Source organism: Papaver somniferum, chromosome 10 (genome assembly GCF_003573695.1).
Source record: "Papaver somniferum cultivar HN1 chromosome 10, ASM357369v1, whole genome shotgun sequence".
Classification (NCBI taxonomy): Eukaryota; Viridiplantae; Streptophyta; class Magnoliopsida; order Ranunculales; family Papaveraceae; genus Papaver; species Papaver somniferum.
The window spans coordinates 119021378-119032365 of NC_039367.1; the positions used below are offsets into that span (position 1 = coordinate 119021378).

The following is a 10988-nucleotide window of genomic DNA, read 5'->3' on the forward strand; positions in this document are numbered from 1 at the left end:
TTGATTTGGTAAAGCTCGGCTTTGCCTCGCCCAAGTCCCCATTTGATTTGGTAAAACTCGGCTTCACCTCGCCCTAGTCCCCATTTGATTTGGTAAAACTCGGATTCGCCTCGCCCAAGTCCTTTAAATTGATTGGAAGTTGTTGTAAACGAACCCTAACAGAACTTAATAACCCAAATGGGAATGCATTCACGTCGTTCTTGTGGACGCTTGGCGACCTTCGTATTCATTAGGAAAAATTAACTTGACCATTCAGTGGCAATATCATTGGAAAAGCAAGTATTCGGTCATATCCTTTTGGATAGTGAACACATCTTTAATGTATCCGTGTTTAACCCTTACATTGTCCATTCAGTCAGTGCCAATATCATTGGTCAAGTCCTAAGTATATACATAGTCAAGGCGTGTGCATTAAAAATGAAAAGGAAATGTCAGATTGTGTGAGTTGCTGAACTGATCCGCAAATGATGAAATTTGCATGACCAGAATTCAAAGATGACGTCACCGACTTGAGGGAGAGCAAAACCAACTAAGCCAATGAAATCAAGCAGGCTACATTCTTGTAAAATCAAACAGTTATAACATACCATATTCAATTAACATCAGTAGGTCATCTTCACGTTCACATCCCATAAGTATAAAGTGCTTCAGGGTATGAAGATATCATTTTCTGGCCAGTTTCCTACCAATGTGCGGTAGAACAGTTGATGTTCAATTTCAGTATGACAATTTTAATGAGTGAATCAATTCCAGAAATTATACAGCGCAAAGTTTTACCTCATATAGACCCATAATTAATTCAGTCGTACAATTGAGATGATAATATGGAGTGCAAAATGTGTGCTCAGCAACCAACCATCTGGATTCTGGGTAGATAAATAACAAAATTAAACAATCTGCGCCAGGTTAATCAGTAGTGGTGTAGTTATTACAGAAATGCAGTGGACATAAGAATAATGGTAGCACGAAGGGAAAATTAATAATTCGCTACTCTTAATAATCATTTTCCGTATGTCATGTACCTAACAAATGATTACTACACTTAACCCTTGATTTATTTTGTCTCTGAAAGGATCTTATAATGTATTTGTAGCTGGGTGAGCACTTTATGCAAAAGAAGAATCCATAAAATGCAGAACACTGCAAAAACATATCCCACAAAAGATCTCACTCTTGTAGTTCCTGATAATACCTACTATGAAAATACGGAAGTAAAAAGGAACAACCCCCAACTAATTGGTTAAGTATTATATATGCAGCTAAAATTTTCAACTAAATACAATCACTTGCAGCTACAAAAGGTCTCACCTTACTCCGCAGTTTTAGTTTTTTAGCATTAACGAAGTAATGCTGAACTAAAAAGTAGCATATTAGAATACTTGCTCAAGCTGCACATTAGAATAATGCTCAATCAAGGAACAACTATGACCCCGCTTGGATGAACACCGCCCCTTGAATCACAACTAATCCTTGTATTCTCTGTAACAAATAAAGCAGGACAGTTAGAATAAAAAACAATATAGGATAGATACTGAGAAGATTGAAAAGAAAAGAGGCAGATTATTCATGTTCATAACATACCATGTGAAGCGAAGGAAAAAGAAAGGCTGGGCAGCGGCGGCGACACTATGGATGTTGTAAGCTGATACCCACAGTCTATCCATGACCCTGCACCACCATCCACGATTATAACATACCAATTTGATTCAATGCTCATAGTCGAGCATGATTCTACTCGATTATTGAAATTATAGGAAGCTACCTACCTTCGGATTTGAGAACAACTATAGCACCAGCTTCAAGGGTATCAACGCGGCAAAAAATCTCACTATGGGGATGTCATTGAAGGATATACTAACATAAACCAATGATTGAAACCCACAAAGAGCTGCATGCGGCGAAAGATATGTTAGTCTGAAACAGATACTGCCAAGAAAATAGTAATGCACACTGCAAGAAAAAAAGCAATACAGAAAGCGCATACGATCCAAAGACGCAGAACACACAGAATGAAATTACTAAGGCGATTATGAAATTACAAAAAAAGAAAAGGTACTCACCAGGCACATGTAAAATTGCCCACACTACATGCAAAATTAGTGGTATCAGCTTTATCAGCTTTCAGCACTAAGGCTTCCAAAATTTCACAGTGAAAATCAACTTATACCTTGCTACCTCTCTCATAACAAATAATGAATCAAAATACTGAAATCAGTAAGAACCAGATGGAAGTTTACCTAGTTCCCTTTTCCGGCAGAAACTATTCGTACTTCTTCCAATCTTTTCTCATGGGAAATCATAGCTCAAATCATAGCTCAAATCATACACCATTACACTTTTAAGACTACCTTGAACAATTAACATCAACTGGATTTCGGCATTTTACTTATGTTTTCTTAAGAACAACACTAAACATGAAACCCACTATGAATAAAATGATAGCTTTCGTAATTTTGGGCTACCTGGCCAATTGATTCACCAGCAATGAGAACGAACATACTTCAAATTACTAAATCGTGACTGACAGATTCATTATTAGTAACCACTACTGCTGAAAAATTAAAGAAAATATATATACCCAATTAATCAGTACTTAAGTTCGATCGCAGCAAAGAACAGATAAATTCTAACAAAATAAACTGACCAATATTAACAAACCATAACACTTTCAAATCCCAATAACTCAAACAAACCTTCAATTAACTTAAGAGAGCACTTACCGTGGGCATCATCGAGGTAAGAGTTTGAGTCCTTACTGTAAAAGTGTGATATAAATTCTCCTCTAGCACATCGACAACTTTTTTATGATTTTCCATATGAACTTAAAATGGTATGATTAAGACTAAATATATTGAAGAAGCATAATTCGTCAAAACCAACCAAATAGTATGCAAATATTTTATGCCATGACTTTCCATTAGCGGCAAATGCAAATATCTGAACCAAGAATACAGATGGGTAGTAGTAATCACAATTATTAATGAGATTAAGATTCCAATATAAGTACAACACTTAATCTATCAGTAACAACTTAATCTATCAGTAACAGCTTATGCCGCTTCCCTAAAATCCCAAACCTTCTGGAGTTTATCTTCCTTGATGTCCATTACCACAAATCACCTCTGAACCCTTTACTAACACAATCTTCTCACCTGCAAAATCAAAACAAAGGCTAGTCAGTAAACAAAATAACCTTGGTGTCGCACGTTGCATATATGTACAACCAACTGTATCAAATACCCACTTTCACTAATAAAAAAAAAAGTACCCAAACGTCGGTCAATCGAGCTAAGCTGTTATAAGTCATGATAAAATTAATCTACAGCTCCATATATCTAATAACAAAAGGCAGTAAAAACTGAAATACAACAGCTCAAAATTGCTCACTGCCGGCATTGAAGTCTTGAACTTAATTGCTCATTCCAAGAATTTAAGGATTGAACTTAATTGGTCAGTGCTGGACCTTTTTATAGGCTTTCTTCCAATCCCAAATGATTTGAATAATCGGGAAACAAATAATCTTCTCCCACTGACCTTTTTTTAAGTACACATAGGTATTTACGGTTCCGCGACGGGATCTCTATAGCTTATTTGTCAGATTCTCATATATGCCTACTTTCTACTAATTGCAATTTTCACATACATCATGCCAAGATGTCTATAACTCTTCCTCATCTACAATTTTTTGACATAGTCTATCTCATAGATTTAGTATTTACAATTAAACAACTTTTAAGTAAAAACTAATACGGGGTACACCCATTAAGCAGAATAAGATTAGCCATACGCCAATGAAATAAGATCAATACCTCAAATCCCTTGTGCATCCTCCACATGACTAAGCGTCATTTTTTCCATTTGCATCACCATTGCAGCATTTGTCCAAGACCGAGATGCAGCACGGGCGAGTTTTTACTATTAAAACTTTCACTTGGAATTGGCTATTAACCTTAAAAATCAATTGGAATTGGCTTTTGACCTTAAAAATCAGTGTAACAACATCGAAGAGAAAATGATAAGAAACAAAGTATGAACACTTCAAAGATCGTAATTAATTAACTATGAACACTTTAAAGTTGAATACAAATCTCACCTGAATCTTGAGATCTTTTCTTGAATGGCTATTAGGGTTTCTCAGTAACTTATCTTAGACAAAACTCGCACCTGCAAAATAAAAAAAAGGGTTAGGGTTTATTCATTCGGAGAAATAAAGAGAAAGAAAGCAAAGGAGTAAGGGATTTCCAATAGGAGTTAGTTTCCTGAAAAAAATAAAAAAAAAAAGAGAGTAAGGGTTTATTGATACAGAGAAACAAAGAGACGGAAAGAAAAAAAGTAAGGGATTTCCAATAGGGTTTCTCCGTAACTTATCAGAAAGGATGGAATGGCTTATTTATCGTAGCGTTTTTAGGGGTCACTCAAAAGGAATTAGGGGCCAACAATAAAACAAAAAAGGTCACCCAACTCTAAATTGTGTTCACCCCTTATCTCCTATATTTCGTAATGACAAAATTACCCTTCGATATTCGGTAGTTTGAGCAGGATTCGGGTGATAAAAAAATTTGAGGGATTTTTTTTTTTTTTTTGCTTTTTCGAACTTTGGTACAACCATAATCTGTAGTAAAGTGTGTTACTTTAACTTCCGAATGTATATTGGTCCCAAAATGAGATTTTTCCAAAATCCTTTAATTTTCGACTTTGGTGCAACCATAATCGGTAGTAAAGTGTGTTACTTTAACTTCCGAATGTATATTTGCCCCAAAATGATATTTTGCCAAAATCCTTAAATTTTCGAACTTTGGTACAACCATAATCGGTAGTAAATTGTGTTACTTTAGCCTCCGAATATATTCATTTTTTGAATCTTAATACTACCATAATCGGTAGTAAATTTGACTTCCGAATGTATATTGTCCCCAAAATGAGATTTTGCCAAAATCCTAAAATTTTCGAACTTTGGTATTACCATAATCGGTAGTAAAGTGTGTTACTTTAACCTCCGAATATACTAAATTTTCTAATTTTAGCACTACCATAATCGGTAGTAAATTTAACTTCCGAACGTATATTGGCCCCAAAATGAGATTTTACCAAAATCCTAAAATTTTCGAACTTTGGTGTTACCATAATCGGTAGTAAAGTGTGTTACTTTAACCTCCGAATATACTCAATTTTCGAATATTAATACTACCATAATCGGTAGTAAATTTGATTTCCGAATGTATATTGGCCCCAAAATGTGATTTTGCAAAATCTTAAAATTTTCGAATTTTGGTACTACCATAATCGGTAGTAAAATGTGTTACTTTAACCTCCGAATATATTCAATTTTCGAATATTAGTACTACCATAATCGGTAGTAAATTTGACTTCCGAATGTATATTGGCCCCAAAATCTGATTTTGCCAAAATCCTAAAATTTTCGAACTTTGGTACTACCATAATCGGTAGTAAAGTGTGTTACTTTAACCTCCGAATATACTAAATTTTCGAATTTTAGTACTACCATAATTGGAAGTGAATTGTGTTAATAAGTGATGCTTATTATCTGCCGATTGTGTTCATGGCCTCAAATTCAAAATTTCAAAACTTAACAAAAGTTTTAAAATTTTCTACTTTCACAATCGGTAGTTAATGGTGTTCATTATCTATCGATTGTGCGTAACTTTTTGTACAGAGAAATTTAATTTTTAGAATCAAGAATAATCGGTAGATATCGATCAATTTACCTACCGATTATGGTTGATGTTCTTAAGAAACGAAGAACATCAACCATAATCGGTAGGTAAAGTAGATTATTATCTACCGATTATGTTTCTGCTAGTGTAAATCCAAGAACATCAACCATAATCGGTAGGTAAAATAGATAGTTATCTACCGATTATGTTTCTGCTACTGTAAATCCAAGAAAATTTTCGGATCAAATTTTTGATTTCAAGTAATCAAATCCTAATTTTGAATCACAACTACTATCATCTATTCGTTTTGTCTGTTGAACTCCTTTTTTTTTGATGTTCTAAGTTTCAACTTTAAGGTTTATGAATTTTGGGTTTTAATTTTAAACAATCAATCATAACATTTGTTTGATCGATGATCTTTGTTTTCAATCAAAATTAAAATGATGGAAAAAAATTTCAATGGGTGGAAAAGAGAAGAAGAAGTGAAATGATATGATTATGAAAATAAAGGATATAGGTTTAGATTTAGTATAAAGGTGAAGGACAATATAGACAATTTTTTGTTTTTAAGACATCCCTTAACCTCCTTCAATGGATGGGAATAAAAAAATGGCCCCTATTCCTTTTGAGTGGCCCCTAAAAACCCTAGGTTATTTAGGGTTTATTTTTTGGTTTTATGCTTTGTGAGAAAAATTTGTGTGGAAATTCCTCTTTTTTCTCTCCTTCGAGGAAAAATGAAACGGATCAATTTTGTGAGAGGGTGACGGTCACCGCTCAACGTGGAGCCCAAGAAACTTAGAATTTTAAAGGAGTCAGATGTTGGTACCGGATAATTATTATGCTGACCTTAGTATAGTTTCTAAGTAGTCTAAGTAGTGATGTATCGTATGTTGTCGCGGAGTATTAAATTGCCTCAGCTGGGATTTGTGCCACATGTCGAGGTGTATTTTTGGTTTTTATAGTTTGGCTTTTTTCTTGAGAGTTGATTGAAAAGCGATTCTTTAGGAAAATCTTCTTATCTTACTTATGTTGTGTTTTGGATGCTCCGACTGCTTCTTCTTCGGCCTTCAGATGGGTATCTTGTTCATTCATGCTTCACGTTCGCATCAACAGCACTGGTTACGTCATGATAACGGCATTGCGGGTAGATGCAACAACTTTAGGGGTACGACAAGAGAAGTGTGTTCATCACCGCTTTATCACGTCTCTTTCAATCAGACCTTTGACTGGACCGCACAAATCTTGTAGAAAATCAATCTAACTGCATAAGAATGAAATAAAAAACGCATTTGCTATGTTGCCCTGCATATTGCTTTTCGTTGATTCATCATTTTGGGTAGTGGTGTGTGTACCCATATGTAAGCAGCAGCGGGGCCGTCTTATCACATTGGTTGACCATGAAATTTAATTAGGTGGGTTTATCTTGCTTCCTTATATGTCTTCCCCTTCATGCGCTTTGATCGAATTCATGCTTTGTCGTCATTTACGTCTTCAGCACTGTGGACATTGATTTATTGACCTTAGCTCGACGTGGATATCATGGAGTGCGGTTCGCTTTTGAATTGAGCTGCTTCTCAGTCCTTCGAGGGTGTCTGCATTAAACTCAGACACTTCTCGATTTATGGGGCGAACTATTAGTGGTGTTAGAGTGTCTGCCTTTGTAGTTCCTTTGAGTAACGATAGTTTGTCTGGCACTAGCTGCTTTGTATCGTGTACAAATCTATAGAGACTTGATGATCGCAAATCTCTGACCTGGTGAGAGCTCTTGGGCCGTCAAGTCGCGGTGTGTGAGTTCATTCTCATGACTAAGTTGAGGAGCATCTAGAGGAAATCTTCTTATCTGGTTGCGGATAGAGGAAATCTTCTTACTTGATAGCGGGGTGCAGGAATCTCCTTATTTGATAACGGGTACCGGGAGTCGAGCTATGGAATTGAAGCTTACAGGGTCCAAACTATGCTACAAGAACATATGATATCATATCGGGAAGTCTCTTCTCATAAACATGGAAAGCGGAAAAGGTGAACTTGTGTTGGATGCACGTCTTTCTTATTGCGCCTACGAGAAAACAACTTTACCACTTATCATCATGAAGGATGTTTTTTTTTGAAGAATTTCATGTAAGTTTAATATTGGTGCCCAAGTGATTAAAAGAGATTGATAACTTATATAGATTGCACATAACATCTCCTAATGTTCTGAGCCAACCTGCACCTAGAACTATGTCACAACCTCCCAAGGGAAGGACATATAAATCAACTACAAAATGATGGTCTTGCATTTTCCATTAAATTGTTGACAAACCCTTGAGATTATAGTTTTATCTCCATTCCCTATTGTGAGTAGCATATTAGTTGTTGGTAGAACATTACAGAATAACCGTCTAGCTAAGGAAGCATCAGTGAAGCTACGAGTGCTACATGTATCCACCAAAAATGTAATAGCTTGCTTTTTTTAATAATCCATGAACACGGATGATATCTCCACTTTGATGACCAGTGAGAGCATGAAGTGAGAATTCCATGTCAGTCTCAACTACATAATGAGGTTGTTCTTCACATTCAGAAGGTATGGTAACTTCAGTTGTAGTCTCCTTCTCAGCTATCACCATAAACAATTGTTGAGTTTTACACCTATGACTTGGCACATATTTCTCATCACAATTATAACAGAGGTGTTTTGCTCGTCTCTGAGATTGTTGCGGTGGAGTGAGACATCGAATAGGAGGGATATAAGGTGATTTAGAGGGTACAATGGGTATTGAGGTAGAAACAACGGGGAGAGAAATAGATTTATGAAAGTTTGATGGTTTAGGGAACTAAAAAGAAGTTGTGGGTTATTTGGTAACATGGGGTTTAGGAGGTGAGGTGAGAGCATTTTCTTGTATTCTATCTAAGAAAAACACCTGAGAGAGTGATGTAGGATTATGCATCCGAACGGAAATACTTATCCCAAGTTTCAACCCACTAATGAAACTTAAGATGAAATACTCCTCATCCATTGTTGAATTTTTACTAATCATAAGAGCTTTAAGTTGTTCAAAAGTTTGAAAATATTCTCATGCATTAGTTATTTGGGTTAATTTATTAAAAGAACCGTTATCATTAGCTAAGTCTTCAAAGCGACGACATAGATAATTAGAAAATTCAGACCAAGGAACAGAGAATTTACCAGAACAATAGTTAAAAAACCAAGAATCAGCTCTACCATCCAAATACATGGAAGCAAACTCTGTTTTTTGCAACTCTTCAATTGGATGCACGTGAAAGAATCAATCACACTTGCGAAGCCAGCTTATAAGATTTTCTTCATCAAATCTAGGGAAATCGAGTTTGGCTAGTTTGCTTGTATTGAGTGCAGATCCATGAGAATGATGTGAGTTATGATATTAGAAAGAGTGACTGGTCTACAAGTTTGGAGTTTGTTGGAGTAGATATGTATATCTAGGTTGGATCTGAAGTTGTTTTAAAATATCCTCTGATAGTTGTACCAATCGGTTCATTAATATATGTTGTGCCTTTGCATCAGCATCACGTTTTTCTTCAGCATGCATCTGACTCTCTGTGAGAAGTTTAACCAGTTAATCATTTCTTTAGTAGTGCGGTCGACATGTATGATCGAAGGACCTTCAGTCATTGCAGAGTACGCCTAAGATCCACAACGTGATACCAAATGTTATAGTTGGAGACTAAAGTAACATGAGAATTGATTGCTAACACACCCGAGTAACCAATGAGACTCTATTGAGTTCGGTCTTTTCTATTTCTTCTTCCTAATCTTCATTACAGAAACTTACAAAAAAAGTCTTCATTACAGAAAAACTGAAGCATTTAATAGAGAACAATACCCTAAAAGGAAAGCGACTAAACATCTAGTCCCTACACGTGATTTAGACATCACCATCGATTCCCTCATTAACTTAAAACAAAAGTAATTACGTAACTAACTTCTAACTAATAACCTATCTAACTTACTACTCCAAGCATCCCATAACCTGATAAGAACAATCACTCAAGCAGGCACATGATAGGTTTTAATTACATCTATGTTCAAATGTTATGATTGAGTTACATGCAATGTAAATAATCAACCTAAGATCAAAAGTTTGATAATTATCAAAACAAATTTACTTTTAAAACGTAAAAGAAAGATTACTAACCTTTAATTCTGTTATGATACGGATCCCAACTCAACTCGAAAATCGGTTGACTAGACGAGGGATCCCATTGACTTATAAACTACCCAATTAAGCTCCATCTATCAATTTGGGACTAAGGTCCCAACATCCCACCACGCTTCCAGACCCAACATCCTCGTTGGCCCACTCTATCTACACTGGCCTGGCGGTAGCCCTTTCCCTTATGGCGGCTCCACTCGACTACCAGTATTCAATGTGGTGACAACTGCGCCCATACACAGGTGCACACACACCTTAATCCAGCCTATAGGTCACCCCTTCCGTGGTGCGGGCGCCTATAGGTCTCCCCTTCCGTGGGGTGGGCATGGACCATGGTGGTTGGCTCTGATACCAAATGTTAGGATACCGATCCCAACTCGTCATAAGCCCATCGGTAGAACTCAACACGAAAACCGATTGACTAGATGAGGGATCCCATTGACTTATAAACTACCCAATTAAACTCCATTTACCAACGTGGGACTAAGGTCCCAACAAATTCATTCGCAGATGAAGTCAAAGACTGAAAATTGCAATGGGAGCGCGGCTTAACGGGGTATAATCTATTTTTATATCACAACAAAATTTGACCTAGAACCCGATCAAGATCAAAGGGGGAAACAAGTGGGTTTTAATTTTTGTTAGAGGGAATAATGCAGGAGAAGTCGTGTCAAGGGCGGATACTCGGTATCTGCCAGCACTATTTGATCAGATACTGAGTATCCGATCAAAAGTAGCCAGGTACCATAATGCTTACTTTCAAGGCCAAAATATTCCATGCTTTATAGGGTTTTGAGGGAAAATTTCTATCACCATCATGGTTGCTCTTAAACTCAAAAATCAAAGGAAAAAAGAGTGAAGTGTTGAATTACCTGCTAACTTGTTAATTATTGTCTAGATTTTTGTGTAGAAAATTGACGAATGAAAATGAATGACTTTCATTCAGCAATTTTGTTAAATGTATGGTATCGATATCACACCGTTGCCAAGTGTTAAACCTATGGTGTAGTGTCACACCCGTACTCAGGTGAATACTCTCTTCTTTTCTTTATCCTATATAAATCCAGCATGAAAACACACCGTAAATTTAAAGCTGCTGCAGCAAAACTGGTTGCAAGACCCAAGAGACGAGTAATTC

The 10988-nt window shown here is 36.3% G+C and overlaps 1 long non-coding RNA gene across 5 annotated transcripts; it reads right to left on the reverse strand.

The window, feature by feature from the left end:
* Nucleotides 1–239: 239 nt before the first annotated feature.
* Nucleotides 240–4351, reverse strand: LOC113316829. Of its 5 annotated transcripts, none has more exons than XR_003343025.1 (7): nt 4094–4351; nt 3810–3979; nt 2061–3152; nt 1767–1888; nt 1582–1668; nt 1309–1479; nt 240–866 (listed from the first exon to the last, which is right to left on the reverse strand). It is a non-coding gene; the product is annotated as an uncharacterized LOC113316829 (long non-coding RNA). The 5 variants fall into 5 exon arrangements; XR_003343027.1 differs by having other exon boundaries at nt 240–682; nt 778–859; nt 1767–3152; XR_003343024.1 differs by having other exon boundaries at nt 240–682; nt 778–866; nt 1767–3152.
* Nucleotides 4352–10988: the final 6637 nt, after the last annotated feature.